We start from the raw sequence: 20,577 nt of genomic DNA, 5'->3' as shown, positions 1-20,577 counted from the left end.
CGTGGCTATGCCCCTGGACCCCACCAGGGGCCCTAAGGCGGACCCCACCCGTTTATCACTTCGTGGCAAGCCGCTCGCGATGCGCACATAGGCCTAAATAACTTTGGTCAAAAATTGGGAAATTTTTCAATCTTGCCCCCCCCCCCCCCCGGAAGGTCAGGTCTGGTTACGCCCCTGCCTGGGGCTGGGGGGGGGGGGGTAAATCTGAGACGATTCGTCTCAGGGGTAAATGGGGCCCAAAAGTGGGGTGCAAGCAATTTTTGGCAAGCCGAGGGGGGGCAAGCAATTTTGGCACACTGGATGGGCCTTTTTTTTAAAAATCAGGCGGCGATTGGCATGATAGAGCCGGCAACTTGTGAAACCGCCCGACCGTACACTCTCAGAAAAAAAGGTGCTATTTAGAACCTTTTTTTGTTCTCTATGTAGAACCCTAAGCAGTAATAAGGTTCTAAAAAGAACCTTAAAAGGTTTTATAAAGAACCTTAAAGATTTAAGTAGGCCTGGGGACATTCTAATTCATTCATTCAGGGACTCAGCACAAAGTTACGAAAAGTAAAATGTAGTGTTAACCCATTTTGGTACTAAAAAATCATTTTCTTGGATAAAAAAACCATTTTTCTGTTCTACTAAGAACCCTTTGACGGTTCTTTCTTTAAGATTCCTTAAAGGTTCTTCAAGCTTAAGGTTCTACAAAGAACCTTTTTCTTGGCTACAGAACCTTTTTTGGTTCTACAAAGAACCCCATTGGGTTTCAGTTGGGTTCTTTGTAGAACCAAAAAAGGTTGAAGATAACTTTAAACAACCCATTACTATCTACTGACGATAACTTTAAACATACCTCTTGCTATCTACTGAAGATACCTTTTAAAAGACACCTTGCTATCTATACTGAAGATAACTTTAAACAAACTCCTTGCTATCTACTGAAGAAAACTATAAGCATACCCTTGCTACCTACTGAAGATAACAAAACGTACCCTTGCTATCTTAAAGAACATACCGTTGCTATCTACTGAAGATAACTTGAAACATACCATTGCTATCTACTGAAGATAACTTCAAACCGACCCTTGTTGCTATCTACTGAAGATAGCTTTAAACATACCATTGATATCTACTGAAGATAACTTCAAACCGACCCTTGCTATCTACTGAAGATAACTTTAAGCATACCCTTGCTATCTACAAGAGATAACTTTAAACATACCATTGCTATCTACTGAAAATAACTTCAAACAGACCCTTGCTACCTACTGAAGATAACTTTAAGCAAACCATTACTATCTACTGACGATAACTTTAAACAAACCTCTTGCTATCTACTGAAGATACCTTTTAAAAGACACCTTGCTATCTACTGAAGATAATTTTAAACAAACTCCTTGCTATCTACTGAAGATAACTTTAAACGTACCCTTGCTATCTTTAAGAACATACCCTTGCTATCTACTGAAGATAACTTTAAGCATACCATTGCTATCTACTGAAAATAACTTCAAACAAACCCTTGCTACCTACTGAAGATAATTTTAAACAAACTCCTTGCTATCTACTGAAGATAACTTTAAACGTACCCTTGCTATCTTTAAGAACATACCATTGCTATCTACTGAAGATAACTTCAAACCGACCCTTGTTGCTATCTACTGAAGATAACTTTAAGCATACCCTTGCTATCTACAAAAGGTAACTTTAAACATACCATTGCTTTCAAACAGACACTTGCTACCTACTGAAAATAACTTTAAGCAAACCATTACTATCTACTGACGATAACTTTAAACATACCTCTTGCTATCTACTGAAGATACCTTTTAAGACACCTTGCTATCTACTGAAGATAATTTTAAACAAACTCCTTACTATCTATTGAAGATAGCTTTAAACATACCATTGCTATCTACTGAAGATAACTTCAAACCGACCCTTGCTATCTACTGAAGATAACTTTAAGCATACCCTTGCTATCTACAAAAGATAACTTTAAACATACCATTGCTATCTACTGAAAATAACTTCAAACAGACCCTTGCTACCTACTGAAGATAATTTTAAACAAACCATTACTATCTACTGACGATAACTTTAAACAAACCTCTTGCTATCTACTGAAGATACCTTTAAACAAACTCCTTGCTATCTACTGAAGATAACTTTAAGCATACCCTTGCTATCTACAAAAGATAACTTTAAACATACCATTGCTATCTACTGAAAATAACTTCAAACACAGGCCCTTGCTACCTACTGAAGATAACTTTAAACAACCCATTACTGAAGATAATTTTAAACAAACTTCTTACTATCTATTGAAGATAGCTTTAAACATACCATTGCTATCTACTGAAGATAACTTCAAACCGACCCTTGCTATCTACTGAAGATAACTTTAAGCATACCCTTGCTATCTACAAAAGATAACTTTAAACATACCATTGCTATCTACTGAAAATAACTTCAAACAGACCCTTGCTACCTACTGAAGATAACTTTAAACAAACCATTACTATCTACTGACGATAACTTTAAACAAACCTCTTGCTACCTACTGAAGATAATTTTAAACAAACTCCTTGCTATCTACTGAAGATAACTTTAAACGTACCTTTGCTATCTTTAAGAACATACCATTGCTATCTACTGAAGATAACTTCAAACCGACCCTTGTTGCTATCTACTGAAGATAACTTTAAGCATACCCTTGCTATCTACAAAAGGTAACTTTAAACATACCATTGCTATCTACTGAAAATAACTTCAAACAGACCCTTGCTACCTACTGAAAATAACTTTAAGCAAACCATTACTATCTACTGACGATAACTTTAAACATACCTCTTGCTATCTCCTGAAGATACCTTTTAAGACACCTTGCTATCTACTGAAGATAATTTTAAACAAACTCCTTACTATCTACTGAAGATAGCTTTAAACATACCATTGCTATCTACTGAAGATAACTTCAAACCGACCCTTGCTATCTACTGAAGATAACTTTAAGCATACCCTTGCTATCTACAAAAGATAACTTTAAACATACCATTGCTATCTACTGAAAATAACTTCAAACAGACCCTTGCTACCTACTGAAGATAACTTTAAACAAACCATTACTATCTACTGCCGATAACTTTAAACAAACCTCTTGCTATCTACTGAAGATACCTTTAAACAAACTCCTTGCTATCTACTGAAGATAACTTCAAACCGACCCTTGCTATCTACTGAAGATAACTTTAAGCATACCCTTGCTATCTACAAAAGATAACTTTAAACATACCATTGCTATCTACTGAAAATAACTTCAAACAGACCCTTGCTACCTACTGAAGATAACTTTAAACAAACCATTACTATCTACTGCCGATAACTTTAAACAAACCTCTTGCTATCTACTGAAGATACCTTTAAACAAACTCCTTGCTATCTACTGAAGATAACTTTAAGCATACCCTTGCTATCTTCAAAAGATAACTTTAAACATACCATTGCTATCTACTGAAAATAACTTCAAACACAGACCCTTGCTACCTACTGAAGATAACTTTAAACAACCCATTACTATCTACTGACGATAACTTTAAACATACCTCTTGCTATCTACTGAAGATACCTTTTAAAAGACACCTTGCTATCTACTGAAGATAACTTTAAACAAACTCCTTGCTATCTACTGAAGAAAACTTTAAGCATACCCTTGCTACCTACTGAAGATAACAAAACGTACCCTTGCTATCTTAAAGAACATACCGTTGCTATCTACTGAAGATAACTTTAAACATACCATTGCTATCTACTGAAGATAACTTCAAACCGACCCTTGTTGCTATCTACTGAAGATAGCTTTAAACATACCATTGCTATCTACTGAAGATAACTTCAAACCGACCCTTGCTATCTACTGAAGATAACTTTAAGCATACCCTTGCTATCTACAAGAGATAACTTTAAACATACCATTGCTATCTACTGAAAATAACTTCAAACAGACCCTTGCTACCTACTGAAGATAACTTTAAGCAAACCATTACTATCTACTGACGATAACTTTAAACAAACCTCTTGCTATCTACTGAAGATACCTTTTAAAAGACACCTTGCTATCTACTGAAGATAATTTTAAACAAACTCCTTGCTATCTACTGAAGATAACTTTAAACGTACCCTTGCTATCTTTAAGAACATACCCTTGCTATCTACTGAAGATAACTTTAAGCATACCATTGCTATCTACTGAAAATAACTTCAAACAAACCCTTGCTACCTACTGAAGATAATTTTAAACAAACTCCTTGCTATCTACTGAAGATAACTTTAAACGTACCCTTGCTATCTTTAAGAACATACCATTGCTATCTACTGAAGATAACTTCAAACCGACCCTTGTTGCTATCTACTGAAGATAACTTTAAGCATACCCTTGCTATCTACAAAAGGTAACTTTAAACATACCATTGCTATCTACTGAAAATAACTTCAAACAGACACTTGCTACCTACTGAAAATAACTTTAAGCAAACCATTACTATCTACTGACGATAACTTTAAACATACCTCTTGCTATCTACTGAAGATACCTTTTAAGACACCTTGCTATCTACTGAAGATAATTTTAAACAAACTCCTTACTATCTATTGAAGATAGCTTTAAACATACCATTGCTATCTACTGAAGATAACTTCAAACCGACCCTTGCTATCTACTGAAGATAACTTTAAGCATACCCTTGCTATCTACAAAAGATAACTTTAAACATACCATTGCTATCTACTGAAAATAACTTCAAACAGACCCTTGCTACCTACTGAAGATAATTTTAAACAAACCATTACTATCTACTGACGATAACTTTAAACAAACCTCTTGCTATCTACTGAAGATACCTTTAAACAAACTCCTTGCTATCTACTGAAGATAACTTTAAACATACCCTTGCTATCTACAAAAGATAACTTTAAACATACCATTGCTATCTACTGAAAATAACTTCAAACACAGGCCCTTGCTACCTACTGAAGATAACTTTAAACAACCCATTACTGAAGATAATTTTAAACAAACTCCTTACTATCTATTGAAGATAGCTTTAAACATACCATTGCTATCTACTGAAGATAACTTCAAACCGACCCTTGCTATCTACTGAAGATAACTTTAAGCATACCCTTGCTATCTACAAAAGATAACTTTAAACATACCATTGCTATCTACTGAAAATAACTTCAAACAGACCCTTGCTACCTACTGAAGATAACTTTAAACAAACCATTACTATCTACTGACGATAACTTTAAACAAACCTCTTGCTACCTACTGAAGATAATTTTAAACAAACTCCTTGCTATCTACTGAAGATAACTTTAAACGTACCTTTGCTATCTTTAAGAACATACCATTGCTATCTACTGAAGATAACTTCAAACCGACCCTTGTTGCTATCTACTGAAGATAACTTTAAGCATACCCTTGCTATCTACAAAAGGTAACTTTAAACATACCATTGCTATCTACTGAAAATAACTTCAAACAGACCCTTGCTACCTACTGAAAATAACTTTAAGCAAACCATTACTATCTACTGACGATAACTTTATATCTACTGAAGATACCTTTTAAGACACCTTGCTATCTACTGAAGATAATTTTAAACAAACTCCTTACTATCTACTGAAGATAGCTTTAAACATACCATTGCTATCTACTGAAGATAACTTCAAACCGACCCTTGCTATCTACTGAAGATAACTTTAAGCATACCCTTGCTATCTACTGCTATCTACTGAAAATAACTTCAAACAGACCCTTGCTACCTACTGAAGATAACTTTAAACAAACCATTACTATCTACTGCCGATAACTTTAAACATACCTCTTGCTATCTACTGAAGATACCTTTAAACAAACTCCTTGCTATCTACTGAAGATAACTTTAAGCATACCCTTGCTATCTTCAAAAGATAACTTTAAACATACCATTGCTATCTACTGAAAATAACTTCAAACACAGACCCTTGCTACCTACTGAAGATAACTTTAAACAACCCATTACTATCTACTGACGATAACTTTAAACATACCTCTTGCTATCTACTGAAGATACCTTTTAAAAGACACCTTGCTATCTACTGAAGATAACTTTAAACAAACTCCTTGCTATCTACTGAAGAAAACTTTAAGCATACCCTTGCTACCTACTGAAGATAACAAAACGTACCCTTGCTATCTTAAAGAACATACCGTTGCTATCTACTGAAGATAACTTTAAACATACCATTGCTATCTACTGAAGATAACTTCAAACCGACCCTTGTTGCTATCTACTGAAGATAGCTTTAAACATACCATTGCTATCTACTGAAGATAACTTCAAACCGACCCTTGCTATCTACTGAAGATAACTTTAAGCATACCCTTGCTATCTACAAGAGATAACTTTAAACATACCATTGCTATCTACTGAAAATAACTTCAAACAGACCCTTGCTACCTACTGAAGATAACTTTAAGCAAACCATTACTATCTACTGACGATAACTTTAAACAAACCTCTTGCTATCTACTGAAGATACCTTTTAAAAGACACCTTGCTATCTACTGAAGATAATTTTAAACAAACTCCTTGCTATCTACTGAAGATAACTTTAAACGTACCCTTGCTATCTACTGAAGATAACTTTAAACCGACCCTTGCTATCTACTGAAGATAACTTTAAGCATACCATTGCTATCTACTGAAAATAACTTCAAACAAACCCTTGCTACCTACTGAAGATAAGTTTAAACAAACTCCTTGCTATCTACTGAAGATAACTTTAAACGTACCCTTGCTATCTTTAAGAACATACCATTGCTATCTACTGAAGATAACTTCAAACCGACCCTTGTTGCTATCTACTGAAGATAACTTTAAGCATACCCTTGCTATCTACAAAAGGTAACTTTAAACATACCATTGCTATCTACTGAAAATAACTTCAAACAGACCCTTGCTACCTACTGAAAATAACTTTAAGCAAACCATTACTATCTACTGACGATAACTTTAAACATACCTCTTGCTATCTACTGAAGATACCTTTTAAGACACCTTGCTATCTACTGAAGATAATTTTAAACATACCATTGCTATCTACTGAAGATAACTTCAAACCGACCCTTGCTATCTACTGAAGATAACTTTAAGCATACCCTTGCTATCTACAAAAGATAACTTTAAACATACCATTGCTATCTACTGAAAATAACTTCAAACAGACCCTTGCTACCTACTGAAGATAACTTTAAACAAACCATTACTATCTACTGACGATAACTTTAAACAAACCTCTTGCTATCTACTGAAGATACCTTTAAACAAACTCCTTGCTATCTACTGAAGATAACTTTAAGCATACCCTTGCTATCTACAAAAGATAACTTTAAACATACCATTGCTATCTACTGAAAATAACTTCAAACACAGACCCTTGCTACCTACTGAAGATAACTTTAAACAACCCATTACTGAAGATAATTTTAAACAAACTCCTTACTATCTATTGAAGATAGCTTTAAACATACCATTGCTATCTACTGAAGATAACTTTAAGCATACCCTTGCTATCTACAAAAGATAACTTTAAACATACCATTGCTATCTACTGAAAATAACTTCAAACAGACCCTTGCTACCTACTGAAGATAACTTTAAACAAACCATTACTATCTACTGACGATAACTTTAAACAAACCTCTTGCTATCTACTGAAGATACCTTTAAACAAACTCCTTGCTATCTACTGAAGATAACTTTAAGCATACCCTTGCTATCTTCAAAAGATAACTTTAAACATACCATTGCTATCTACTGAAAATAACTTCAAACACAGACCCTTGCTACCTACTGAAGATAACTTTAAACAACCCATTACTATCTACTGACGATAACTTTAAACATACCTCTTGCTATCTACTGAAGATACCTTTAAACAAACTCCTTGCTATCTACTGAAGATAACTTTAAGCATACCCTTGCTATCTACTGAAAATAACTTCAAACAAACCCTTGCTACCTACTGAAGATAACAAAACGTACCCTTGCTATCTTAAAGAACATACCGTTGCTATCTACTGAAGATAACTTTAAACATACCATTGCTATCTACTGAAGATAACTTCAAACCGACCCTTGTTGCTATCTACTGAAGATAGCTTTAAACATACCATTGCTATCTACTGAAGATAACTTCAAACCGACCCTTGCTATCTACTGAAGATAACTTTCAGCATACCCTTACTATCTACAAGAGATAACTTTAAACATACCATTGCTATCTACTGAAAATAACTTCAAACAGACCCTTGCTACCTACTGAAGATAACTTTAAGCAAACCATTACTATCTACTGACGATAACTTTAAACAAACCTCTTGCTATCTACTGAAGATACCTTTTAAAAGACACCTTGCTATCTACTGAAGATAATTTTAAACAAACTCCTTGCTATCTACTGAAGATAACTTTAAGCATACCCTTGCTATCTTCAAAAGATAACTTTAAACATACCATTGCTATCTACTGAAAATAACTTCAAACACAGACCCTTGCTACCTACTGAAGATAACTTTAAACAACCCATTACTATCTACTGACGATAACTTTAAACATACCTCTTGCTATCTACTGAAGATACCTTTAAACAAACTCCTTGCTATCTACTGAAGATAACTTTAAGCATACCCTTGCTATCTACTGAAAATAACTTCAAACAAACCCTTGCTACCTACTGAAGATAACAAAACGTACCCTTGCTATCTTAAAGAACATACCGTTGCTATCTACTGAAGATAACTTTAAACATACCATTGCTATCTACTGAAGATAACTTCAAACCGACCCTTGTTGCTATCTACTGAAGATAGCTTTAAACATACCATTGCTATCTACTGAAGATAACTTCAAACCGACCCTTGCTATCTACTGAAGATAACTTTAAGCATACCCTTGCTATCTACAAGAGATAACTTTAAACATACCATTGCTATCTCCTGAAAATAACTTCAAACAGACCCTTGCTACCTACTGAAGATAACTTTAAGCAAACCATTACTATCTACTGACGATAACTTTAAACATACCTCTTGCTATCTACTGAAGATACCTTTTAAGACACCTTGCTATCTACTGAAGATAATTTTAAACATACCATTGCTATCTACTGAAGATAACTTCAAACCGACCCTTGCTATCTACTGAAGATAACTTTAAGCATACCCTTGCTATCTACAAAAGATAACTTTAAACATACCATTGCTATCTACTGAAAATAACTTCAAACAGACCCTTGCTACCTACTGAAGATAACTTTAAACAAACCATTACTATCTACTGACGATAACTTTAAACAAACCTCTTGCTATCTACTGAAGATACCTTTAAACAAACTCCTTGCTATCTACTGAAGATAACTTTAAGCATACCCTTGCTATCTACAAAAGATAACTTTAAACATACCATTGCTATCTACTGAAAATAACTTCAAACACAGACCCTTGCTACCTACTGAAGATAACTTTAAACAACCCATTACTGAAGATAATTTTAAACAAACTCCTTACTATCTATTGAAGATAGCTTTAAACATACCATTGCTATCTACTGAAGATAACTTTAAGCATACCCTTGCTATCTACAAAAGATAACTTTAAACATACCATTGCTATCTACTGAAAATAACTTCAAACAGACCCTTGCTACCTACTGAAGATAACTTTAAACAAACCATTACTATCTACTGACGATAACTTTAAACAAACCTCTTGCTATCTACTGAAGATACCTTTAAACAAACTCCTTGCTATCTACTGAAGATAACTTTAAGCATACCCTTGCTATCTTCAAAAGATAACTTTAAACATACCATTGCTATCTACTGAAAATAACTTCAAACACAGACCCTTGCTACCTACTGAAGATAACTTTAAACAACCCATTACTATCTACTGACGATAACTTTAAACATACCTCTTGCTATCTACTGAAGATACCTTTAAACAAACTCCTTGCTATCTACTGAAGATAACTTTAAGCATACCCTTGCTATCTACTGAAAATAACTTCAAACAAACCCTTGCTACCTACTGAAGATAACAAAACGTACCCTTGCTATCTTAAAGAACATACCGTTGCTATCTACTGAAGATAACTTTAAACATACCATTGCTATCTACTGAAGATAACTTCAAACCGACCCTTGTTGCTATCTACTGAAGATAGCTTTAAACATACCATTGCTATCTACTGAAGATAACTTCAAACCGACCCTTGCTATCTACTGAAGATAACTTTCAGCATACCCTTGCTATCTACAAGAGATAACTTTAAACATACCATTGCTATCTACTGAAAATAACTTCAAACAGACCCTTGCTACCTACTGAAGATAACTTTAAGCAAACCATTACTATCTACTGACGATAACTTTAAACAAACCTCTTGCTATCTACTGAAGATACCTTTTAAAAGACACCTTGCTATCTACTGAAGATAATTTTAAACAAACTCCTTGCTATCTACTGAAGATAACTTTAAGCATACCCTTGCTATCTTCAAAAGATAACTTTAAACATACCATTGCTATCTACTGAAAATAACTTCAAACACAGACCCTTGCTACCTACTGAAGATAACTTTAAACAACCCATTACTATCTACTGACGATAACTTTAAACATACCTCTTGCTATCTACTGAAGATACCTTTAAACAAACTCCTTGCTATCTACTGAAGATAACTTTAAGCATACCCTTGCTATCTACTGAAAATAACTTCAAACAAACCCTTGCTACCTACTGAAGATAACAAAACGTACCCTTGCTATCTTAAAGAACATACCGTTGCTATCTACTGAAGATAACTTTAAACATACCATTGCTATCTACTGAAGATAACTTCAAACCGACCCTTGTTGCTATCTACTGAAGATAGCTTTAAACATACCATTGCTATCTACTGAAGATAACTTCAAACCGACCCTTGCTATCTACTGAAGATAACTTTAAGCATACCCTTGCTATCTACAAGAGATAACTTTAAACATACCATTGCTATCTCCTGAAAATAACTTCAAACAGACCCTTGCTACCTACTGAAGATAACTTTAAGCAAACCATTACTATCTACTGACGATAACTTTAAACAAACCTCTTGCTATCTACTGAAGATACCTTTTAAAAGACACCTTGCTATCTACTGAAGATAATTTTAAACAAACTCCTTGCTATCTACTGAAGATAACTTTAAACGTACCCTTGCTATCTTTAAGAACATACCCTTGCTATCTACTGAAGATAACTTCAAACCGACCCTTGTTGCTATCTACTGAAGATAACTTCAAACCGACCCTTGCTATCTACTGAAGATAACTTTAAGCATACCATTGCTATCTACTGAAATAACTTCAAACAAACCCTTGCTACCTACTGAAGATAATTTTAAACAAACTCCTTGCTATCTACTGAAGATAACTTTAAACGTACCCTTGCTATCTTTAAGAACATACCATTGCTATCTACTGAAGATAACTTCAAACCGACCCTTGTTGCTATCTACTGAAGATAACTTTAAGCATACCCTTGCTATCTACAAAAGGTAACTTTAAACATACCATTGCTATCTACTGAAAATAACTTCAAACAGACCCTTGCTACCTACTGAAAATAACTTTAAGCAAACCATTACTATCTACTGACGATAACTTTAAACATACCTCTTGCTATCTACTGAAGATACCTTTTAAGACACCTTGCTATCTACTGAAGATAATTTTAAACAAACTCCTTACTATCTATTGAAGATAGCTTTAAACATACCATTGCTATCTACTGAAGATAACTTCAAACCGACCCTTGCTATCTACTGAAGAAATAACTTTAAGCATACCCTTGCTATCTACAAAAGATAACTTTAAACATACCATTGCTATCTACTGAAAATAACTTCAAACAGACCCTTGCTACCTACTGAAGATAACTTTAAACAAACCATTACTATCTACTGACGATAACTTTAAACAAACCTCTTGCTATCTACTGAAGATACCTTTAAACAAACTCCTTGCTATCTACTGAAGATAACTTTAAGCATACCCTTGCTATCTACTGAAAATAACTTCAAACAAACCCTTGCTACCTACTGAAGATAACAAAACGTACCCTTGCTATCTTTAAGAACATACCGTTGCTATCTACTGAAGATAACTTTAAACATACCATTGCTATCTACTGAAGATAACTTCAAACCGACCCTTGTTATCTACTGAAGATAACTTTCAGCATACCCTTGCTATCTACAAAAGATAACTTTAAACATACCATTGCTATCTACTGAAAATAACTTCAAACAGACCCTTGCTACCTACTGAAGATAACTTTAAACAAACCATTACTATCTACTGACGATAACTTTAAACATACCTCTTGCTATCCACTGAAGATACTTTTTAAAAGACACCTTGCTATCTACTGAAGATAATTTTAAACGTACCCTTGCTATCTTTAAGAACAGACTCTTACTATCTACTGAAGATAACTTCAAACAGACCCTTGCTATCTACTGAAGGTAACTTTAAACAGATCTTTGCTATCTACTGAAAATAACTTTAAACATACCATTACTATCTACTGACGATAACTTTAAACAAACCTCTTGCTATCTACTGAAGATACCTTTAAACAAACTCCTTGCTATCTACTGAAGATAACTTTAAGCATACCCTTGCTATCTACTGAAAATAACTTCAAACAAACCCTTGCTATCTACTGAAGATACCTTTAAACAAACTCCTTGCTATCTACTGAAGATAACTTTAAGCATACCCTTGTTATCTACTGAAAATAACTTCAAACAAACCCTTGCTACCTACTGAAGATAACAAAACGTACCCTTGCTATCTTTAAGAACATACCGTTGCTATCTACTGAAGATAACTTTAAACATACCATTGCTATCTACTGAAGATAACTTCAAACCGACCCTTGTTATCTACTGAAGATAACTTTCAGCATACCCTTGCTATATCTACAAAAGATAACTTTAAACATACCATTGCTATCTACTGAAAATAACTTCAAACAGACCCTTGCTACCTACTGAAGATAACTTTAAACAAACCATTACTATCTACTGACGATAACTTTAAACATACCTCTTGCTATCTACTGAAGATACCTTTTAAAAGACACCTTGCTATCTACTGAAGATAATTTTAAACGTACCCTTGCTATCTTTAAGAACAGACTCTTGCTATCTACTGAAGATAACTTCAAACAGACCCTTGCTATCTACTGAAGGTAACTTTAAACAGATCTTTGCTATCTACTGAAAATAACTTTAAACATACCCCGCTATCTACTTACTATCTACTGAAGATAACTGTATATGGACACGTTGCTATCTACTGAAGATAGCATTAAACAGATCCTAACTTTATATGGACATAATTACTATCTTCTGAAATGTTAAAAACTGTTCAATATGTATCATCCAAACTTCAGATTAAAAAAAGACAAAACCACCGACGTTTTGGGAGCATAAAAACATTCTTTAATTGATGGTTAAAAACAACAAGGAGCACTCTTACCTGGCACTGCAAATGATCGTATATAAAGTTCACCTGAAACTTTATGTGGAATATTGCTATCTTCTGAGCTCTACTGAAGATTACTTTTAACAGACCCTTGGTATCAGTATAGCGTAGCCAGCCTTTTAGTGTGTTTGCCTCTGTATATGCCACTACTTGATATCTACTGAAGATAACTTTAATCAGACACCTTGCTATCTACTGAAGATAACTTTTATCAGACACCTTGCTATCTGCTGAAGATAACGTTTAACAGACAGCTTACTATCTACTGAAGATGGCTTTAAACAGACACCTTGCTATCTGCTGAAGATAACTTTTATCAGACACCTTGCTAGCTACTGAAATTATGAAATGTAAGGAATAACACATATTATTTCGCTACATTATTAAAAATGAATGTAAATAGCGCCCTCAATTTGTGCATAAATATATTGTTGGGTTCTTGGGTAGAGAATGACATGGAAAATGAAGTCTCACACACAAGCTGTAGGTTACTATATAGAGTTATTATTGGTCAAAAGCCACAGCTCTGAATGAATCTCAGCTCTGGTCCGCTGCTCCTTATAATAAAAGTTTTTGGAAAATTTTCTTGCATTTTGTTACTCATTTTCTGGTGTTTTAAAGTCATTATACAATACAATAGCGAAATAATATGTGTTAGTCCTTACATTTCATAATAAAAGTTTTGGAAAATTTTCTTGCTTTTTGTTACTCATTTTCTGGTGTTTTAAAGTCATTATACAAGTGTCTGCCCCATGTAAGATGGGAACAAGATTTTAGATAAATAGCGCCATCAGTGTTCACCTTTATTTGAAAATGATTTACATGCCATCAAACAACCGTGATTTGTAGATACCGCGAATGCAAAATATACGCTAACTTGCCGCCACTGAGGCGTCAATCGTCTGGTTTCGCCCTTCATATCAGCGACTCGCATCGCGTATTCACATGCATTGTGTGGATTTGTTTCACCGCATGGCTGTCCATCAACCGCTGCATGCGCTAAAGCCCAGCGCTTGATTGACAGCCAATGTTTACCTCAGCCATGTTGAGTTGGTTTTGCCAAAACTGCATTGGGTTAGAGATCCAATCATTATAAATTTCAGGGTTTTCTACTCTTGGTAATTTATAATCAATCCAAATATTTGGAAAGCGAACAGAAAATGTTTTGCGTTTATTTACTTGTATAGTTTGGTTTACTAAACTAAATCGATGTGTTGGCTCATATACTCCACCTACACGATAAGTTGCATCTTGATTAAACTTGAACGATGATGGAATACTCATAATTATATATTATATAATATAAATATGTTTTTCGCAATAACAGACGCCAGTAAAGACAAACCATTTAAATTGCAAGAACCATTGGAAGGACACAAAATTGGTTTACATAGAATTGATATATGGATTGGTTATTACAACATTTACGAAGATCAATTATGCAGATGGGCACAAAATGGCAGTTCATCACAATCTTTTACTGTTGAGGCAGGATTGTACAATTTTGATGACTTAGTTAAACAATTGACACAAACGATAAAACAAAAGGACTTGTTGAATTATCAATTCCGGCTGGACTTCAACTCTGGCTGACTGAACCAATTAGATATTTGCTTGGAATTGAGGGTCCTGTGGGTTAGTTAACAGGTGATTACATTGGTGATCGGCCACCTGAATTTACACCAAAAGGTTGCTTATTTTTTAAAACAATTATCAACAAGTGAAAATTATGAAAACAAAAATAAAAAAATCCAGCCATCTCAATTATTGTCTAGCATACCACTATCAGCTGCACCATTTGGGTCATTTTATACAATTAAATTCAATAACCCACAGTTCAAACAATTGCAAAGTGATGTTCATGAACTGGACTTTGATTTTAAAATAGAGTGGGGCAATGAAGTTGGGCATAAACTTGACAATCATGCCCTACCCATTGATTTAACGCTGGAAATTAACCCTGCATGCTAAAAACAAACAAACTAATATATATGTCCATTTCAGAACACAAAACACATTCAAGCATTTGGGGATATGAAGAATGTGTAGAAAACAAAGACACATGGAATACTGACCAAAATCTTGATTTAGGCGGAAAAGAAGTACTGGTTTAGCCGCTCCCATAAGAAGAACAGATGCTGCCATGGCTGGTTATGTTAGCAATTATGCTTCACACCTGCAGAATAGCAAGGTTGAATGATCAGGGGGAGAAATGACGGGAGAATTAAGTCTTGGGAATCACAAACTTACTAACGTTGGAAATCCAGAAGATAATAAAGAGCTGTATGTGCAATACTTTTACTCTCCCCCTTTTCTCTTCTCTTTTCTCCTTTGCCCAGCCCCCCAATCCAAGTCTGATCCTGACCACTAGCCATGCTTCAAGAAACTGGCCCTAAATGTCTATAAAATGGCAATGTACTTGTACTGAGATGTTGATGCGTCACTGTACGTGTACATTATTTTATACACTCCCAAAAAGTGATCCGCATTTATAAACCTATAAATGTAATACAGTTACCTCATTGGGGATGCATTTTCAGCCCATAAGTGCGACTGCCCATTCATTAGATAGGTTGTTTATTTTTCAAAAGATGGGTGGGTATGGTCTCTGGTTAGCCGCTTTTACGTTTATAAAACTGTCTTCAAGGCAATTACATAAGCCTTATCATGAGAAAAATCAAACTTGAATATTAAGGATGACACAGAGAAAACTAATTTGTATACCAAAATCACCAACTTATTTTAATACTTATATATATTTTTCACAAACTTGATTTTTAAATACAAGAGTTTATGCCCTATAATATGTTAAGTACAAAAAGATGTATATCACACACAAGTGAACAAAGTCAAATATGAAGAACTCAAAAGAAAAGAAAAAGCTTGTACCAAAAGTGATGAAATATGAGATTTAATATGTGATGCATCAAACAAATGAGTCTGATGTTGACTGAAATCAATTCCACATTTTCATATTTCTAAAATTTGGAGTTTGCACCATTTCGCTGAAAACCTGATATTGCTATTATACTATTACTTTTTGTTGCAAAATATCAAAGTTTAGTTATTTCTCATAATCTACAAACTAGAATGTCCAACTTCAGACTCACTTTGTTTGATCACACCACATAATGATAATCACCACTGTACTAAGCAATAACAAATACTTTCCATACCTTGTACAGTACATAGGGAGCAACCAAAAAGACAGGTGACAACCTATAAACAAAACTAGTTTAATTTTTCGGCCAAAATCCATCACGGCCATAACTGTAATTACTATGTTTTGTACAAACATAATCAAGTTGTTTAACCCCTACATTGTACCTCCAAAAGAAGTTTTGTTTACAATAGGATGTCATCGATCTATTGGGTTGCTCCCTAAGGGGGCTATCATTTTCTTTGGAAGGGGGGGTCCCAAATATATGGGGCATAAATTTTTGGAAAGAAAAATAGGGGGTCATAAAATATTTGATGACCAAAATGTAGGGAGTCACAAGATGGTGTGTTTATTTTATTCAAAAAGACTGATTTCAATACAATTTTAGCCTGTTTAGGGGGTAAGGTGTATCGGTGGTGGGGGTCATAAAATGTTTGTTGCCGAAATAGGGGGGTTGCAATTTTATTGACGCTGATGTTTTGTAAATTTGGGACCCCCTTCCAAAGAAAATGATAGCCCCCTAAGGTAGGCCAGATTGCTGTAGATCTCCTTAATTAACACTTCAAGTACAAAGAATCAATGTATCATGATTAAAATGGAATTGTTCTCTAACAACAGCTTGTTATATTATGGATTTGGTCAGGAGTAAGAATGTACTCACAAAGAACTCTGACTCACAGCATGGACATTCTATAGTGTACATGATGACAAATGGCAATAAGCTAGAGTGCCAACGCAATCATACATTATACAGGCCAAGTCTAAATAAATGGTGACAGTTTCTTTGTTATTTTTACAGTTTTGATGACTATTAATTTGAGATCAGTCAACAATATGTATGAAAATAATCCCTATTTACCCATCCAAATTGAAAGAACTCTGGATCCCTACCTCCAATGCAAAATTCTCATGCACCACAGGTAAAAGAAAATTAAAACCATATCCACAAAGTATAAACCATGACAGGAGGCTGAGAGTCCATAAGGACAATGTTGAGTCAGTGGTCACAAACACTGCAGAGCTGGGATTACATGGCAGCCATTGCTAGCTTCCTTCAGACAGTCTGTGGCCATCTTTTGATCAATTTACTATAGAATAGTTTGTACAGTGTATTTGCAAAGTTTTAAAAATTTGGTGTGGAAATATTTAACAAATTACAAAACATGAAAATCCTATAGTGACCTAACCTTTCACCATTGTTCTACATGTATAGGAACTATCACCCACCTGCAATATGGCACAGGATTGTAGCCACGGTGGTCGGCAGTAACCAGTACTCGGCCTGACCGACCGGCACTCGAGGGAATTATAGGTCTTGCCGACCAACACTAAAATGACAAAATGTCCTCAAAACAGCTATCAAAAGCCATTACTGTCAAGTAATTGCCATTCTGATTCAATTTGTTCTTAATTTTAGCCGGCACTAAAATTTGGCTAGCTACAACGCTGATATGGCACCTGTTATCTTGAGCTGGGATACATACACAAGAATTGTTACATAACTCAACTAGCCCTTCCCATCATACAACTTCCCTGACCACAAATCACTGAAGCAAAACAATGTTGTTTTTGTGAGTTGAAGAAATCTCACCTCCCGAGCGATGGCCCTTGACATACATGTGAATGCACCAACCAATCAATTCCTATCAACTAGATCTATTATTTTGCTAATTAATTTACCTTTCTGAAACATTAATTTTCGGAGACGAAATCAAAAATCGACAGATTCCTCTTATAATCAAAAATAAAAGATTAACTAATATGTGGTCCTTCACATCAATTTCACAGTCCACCTGTCTTTTTTATCAATTTAGATTTCTTGGCCAATTTATATTTAACTATTTTGTGGGGCTTGCTAATTTGACATTTATGCATTTAACTATTATTATCTTTATATGTATAAAGCAAACATACTTTACTTTTACATCCTGTCATTCTTCAAATTTGGGTTTCCAACAACTCGAGGGTTGACAAACAGAAGGCCTTAACTCAAAAAGTGCCTTTTTGAGAAAAATGAGTAAAATAATATTTTTGCATTGAGATGTGACCAAGTATTTATTGTGCTATAGATGCAATAGGAAGTTGAATTGAGGTAAGGCTTTATGATTTTAAGAATCTGTGGTATTACAGATTATTTTGGTACCAAAATCTCAAAATGGCCAAAAGTGAGTTAAGGCCTTCTGTCTGTCAACCCTCGAACTGTGTTTCAACGTAATGTAGGTCACACAGATGTAATGCCTTTAAAAAAAAATTGATGGCATATCCACCTCATCTGCAATATCATAATGTACAAAATATGTTCATAATGAATCTTACAAATCCCTGCCCTGAACTGACAAAAGAATAAAAAATTATGTCATGATGAGGTGGCCTGATGGCAAAATGCACCATTGCTACACACTACATGTATAATGTTTGAGTGGCTTTAACTTAATACTTTGAAATTACCACACATTCAAAGAGGTACACACATCAGAAATGTCTTGAAAATATTTTGCTAATTCAATGATCAAAGGGTTGATGAACTTTTTTAAACCAACATCAAATATGGCCGTGCGTTTTGAACTCGCCACCCTTAGCGTTACATCACAAATATTATGAATTTTTACACCAATCATGTTTCAAATTAGAATATCTCCACAACTATCAACCCTAAACTAGCAAAAGTATACATTTTTGGAAAGCTGAAGGCAAAAGCAATTTAAATATACACATTTCAACTCATTGTACAGGGTGACCTTGAAGTTATACAGGGTGGAATAAAAAATTCCAAATAAAAATGGGTCACTTGATGCATTGCTTGTTACTAACTTGCAATTATAAACTGAAAGTAAACAACATTGATTTGGTTAGAGGTTAGGGGGACCCTACTGACTTTGGAAGAAAAAAAATCACAGCTGTTTGGTAATGTCGGATACAGGGTGTCCCAAAATATGTTCAAATTTTTTTACAATTCAACATATTTTGAACTGAAACATTCTACCCCTAACCCATACAGAAAAAGTAAGTCCATATTTAGATTCCTCATCAAATTTCCTCTCAGAAAATGTCAACTTTGACTTTGATAGGATAAGTAATTAAAAATTTACAGCAACTTTTTGATTTTGAAGACATCCGCATTGCTTACTACAGTGTTTAATATGAAAACGGGTAGTTTTGTACATTAAAGTTTGCATTTTATAGACTAAACCAATCATAAAGAGCTCAAAATGATTAAAAACAATTAGCAGAATTAATAATCTTTCAAAAGAGCTCTTAACCATGTCTGTAGCCCATATGGATGCAAAGATATGATCAGTTGATTCAACACGCACACACAGAATCTTTATTTCCCATAGACTTTGCACATACCGCCACCGCCTCAACCGCCACCGCCTCAACAACCACCTCGGCCATTCTGCACTCAAACAACTGTAACTCCACTATCTTAGCTGATAAATAATTCTCCTTTGGAGGTCTGTTAGGGCACTCATTTAGCTACAAAATGACAACAAACACACTACAATACCTTTTGTTTCAGCAGAGATATAACAATTTGAACGAGTCTCGATTTGGAAAAGCGTAACAAAACCACCATTTTTGGGTGGCGAGTTCAAAACGCGTGGCCATATGATTTTTTTCAAGAGCAAATATAGCAAATGTACCAACCTTGCTATATGCATGAGAGGTTTTACTTTACTTTGAAAATACCACACATTCAAAGAGGTACACATATCAGAAATGTCTTGAAAATATTTTGCTAATTCAATGATCAAACAGTTGATGAGGATGAACTTTTAAACAGCATCAAA

The sequence above is a fragment of the Amphiura filiformis genome, chromosome 9 (assembly GCF_039555335.1).
Source record: "Amphiura filiformis chromosome 9, Afil_fr2py, whole genome shotgun sequence".
Lineage (NCBI taxonomy): Eukaryota > Metazoa > Echinodermata > Ophiuroidea > Amphilepidida > Amphiuridae > Amphiura > Amphiura filiformis.
Note: the sequence above shows the minus strand (reverse complement) of the source record.